The following is a 3,047-nucleotide window of genomic DNA, read 5'->3' on the forward strand; positions in this document are numbered from 1 at the left end:
GACGAAGTCTATAAGGGCATGCCTTAACGAGATGAAGTAGTTGCTGACCTCTCAGCCGTCAGGACTGAAGTTCATGAAATCCAGAATCAACTCTCCTCCATGCAAGTGGCAGTTCAAGCCAATGTTGAGGCCGTAGTTGCTTTAACAAGCAAGGCTGATGAAGCAAACTCCCACCTTGCCCAGCAGACAGAGGTTGTTAGGATTGAATTTTACAGTTAAATTGTATTCGTCTTGAAAGACTGTTAGACCCCATAACTCTTATGTGCGGAAGTAATGAAGACAAACAAGTGATGAAGAACAAGAAGGCCGATGGAAGACTTCAAGGCAAAACAACTAAGTCTGAAGAACAACCAGAGGGTCGATGAACTGACCAGAGATGCGATGGAAAGAACATCTTCATAGCCCCTCTGGATACCAACACTTGGAGTTTTCCACACTAGTTCAACCAGAGGCATGCGATGAAGATATGAAGATAAGGTTGAATAAAGCCCCATGGAAGACAACTGGAGATGACAAATCAACAACTGGAGATGACAAATCAACAGCTAGATTCTACAAAGTTTATCTTGTTTTGCTAATTATCCATGTTTAGATAAGCTTTATCTTTCCTTAGAAGATTTGCTAGATAGTCTCACTAGATAGTTATCTTTTTGTCTAGATTACTAGTATAAATAGGTGGTTAGGCCTATTGTAATCTTTGACTCTCAAGTATATTCTTTGAATGTTCATTAATTGTCTTGAGTGTTCATCATTTTGTTCATCCAAACTATATAATTAGGTTATTCTTAACTTAATTATTAGCGCTATTGAGAGATCTGGGATTAACAATTGGTATCAAAGCTAATTGATTGTTTTTCTAATCAAAACTATCATTAAAATCTCTCAATCTCGCCTTTTTCATTCATAAAAAGTTCATAAAAGATCTTCTCTAAAAACGTAAGTTCTCTTCCAAATCTTAAATGGCCAACTGGAATTCCGCTTACAGTGTTGGTTCCTCACCAAACCTCCAACTCTTCAAAGAGAAGAGTATCTACAATGGAGGATACGGATGGTAAGCTTTTTGGAAAGGATGGACATAAATCTTTTGCAATCTGTCATGGAGGGTCCCTACATTCCACAGACTCTTGTTCCAAGAGTCCCAGGAATAAGCACCACAGCAGAAATTCCTGCCTACTACATGCCCAAGGATGAGAAGAATTGAGATGAAGACGATATAGAGCGTGTGGAGACTGATAAGAAGGCCAAAAGACTAATCGTCATGGCAATTCCCAATGAAATCTTCCAATCCCTCGATGCATGCTCCACAGCAAAGGAATTATGGGATGAGCTGGCAAGCCAATTAGAAGGAGGAGCAAAAACGAAGAAAAATCGTAGAGCTCAATGTCTCAACGAATATACCAATTTCAAGGCTCTTGCTGATGAACCGATTCAGAAGACTTACGATCGTTTTAACACACTGATTAATCAATGTCATCGAAACGATATCTCCAAGACGAAGGAAGAAAATAATGTTTTATTCTTTAAAAGTATCGGCGATGAGTAGACGCAGATGTCGATGTCTCTCCAAGCAAATCAAGACTTAGACGGCTGGTCACTTCATGACTTGTATGGAACGCTTGCTGCACAAGAGCAAGACATCATGAAGAAGAATGTATCCATCGGTGGACCCCATGCTCTTGCTGCTGAAGAAAAGGATGTTTCAAAGACCTCCACCAGAGACCACAAGAAGAAAGGAAAGAAAGCACTGGTAGTAGAATCAGAATCTGAGGATGAGACATCCGAATCAGATGATGATATCAAAGCCTTTGCCAAGTCTATGGCCTTGATCACAAAACACTTCCAGAAGAAGTTCATCAAGAAGCCCTATGAACGAAGAGACTTCAAAAGGCAGAAGTACCAGCCATCCTATGAAAAGAAGCCATTAAAATTCTACCAAAGGGAAGACAAAAGAGAGGGAAGAGAAGATAGAGAAAATAGAAGAGAAGAAAAGAAAGAAGACCGAGACGAAAGGAAGAATGACCTTCGCTACTATAGGTGCGGAAAAATCGGTCATTTTTCCAAAGAGTGCAAAGGACGACTTGTGAAGGATGTTGATTACTACAAGAATAAATATAAATACAATCCAATAGAGCGAAGCCTGATGGCTGAAAAACAAAATTGGGTGTCTGATTCTTCATCCGATGAAGAAGACAAGGCACTCATCTGCCTAATGGCCACGTCCAATGCAGAATTCGCCTCTGATACTAACGATCAGGTATGTGAGTCATCTATCGATGAAACCAACTCTGCTCCATCTGAGCTAGAGTTAAAGATAATAAAACTTTTAGGGGAATTCTTGAAACTAAAAGAAAAATTAAATTTTAAAAAATCTGAAAGACTAAAGGCGAAAAAAGAAGTCAGTTTCTACAAAAGAGAGACTAATCTTCTAACCGAAGAAAAAGCCGATCTCATCGAGGGTAAGACTCGCATTGCCACGCTTAAAAAATCAGAGGAAGAAAAACTTTTGGATTTAAACAAGCGAATAACCAAGGATTTAGAATAGAAGGCAAAGGCCGTAAAAGAATCCGAGGCAAATAGACTTAACTCTGTATCTCTCAAAGATTTCTTTCAAAAAGAAAGGGAGATTTTTCACCAGAAGCTTTAAACCAATGAACTTCTGATGAAGAAATATAAGAATGCCCAAAATGTGTACGAAACACTAAACGGACAAAAGGACACTCAAGGGATTGGATTCAATGAATTGGACTCCTTCATCAAAACAAAGAAATCCACCCTTGAATCCACTTTTAAACTTGAATGCATTCAAAAACCCGACTTTTCCCCAAAACCTAAAACAAATTTTAAAAGAGTTCGTCGATGGAAAACTGTCCTCTTGAGACAGGATTTTGAAAACGTGGTGTACTAGAGCAGTACATGTAAGAATTCTGATGAAGGAAACGATGCCTCCACATCAGAGACCGATGGAAACCCTATGGTTAAATCAGAGTCTCTGGTCGTTAATCCCACTTCATCAGTAAGTACTGTTGATGAAAAGGAGAATCTTAGCA

This window comes from Cynara cardunculus (assembly GCF_001531365.2).
Source record: "Cynara cardunculus var. scolymus isolate 2C chromosome LG 16, CcrdV1, whole genome shotgun sequence".
Lineage (NCBI taxonomy): Eukaryota > Viridiplantae > Streptophyta > Magnoliopsida > Asterales > Asteraceae > Cynara > Cynara cardunculus.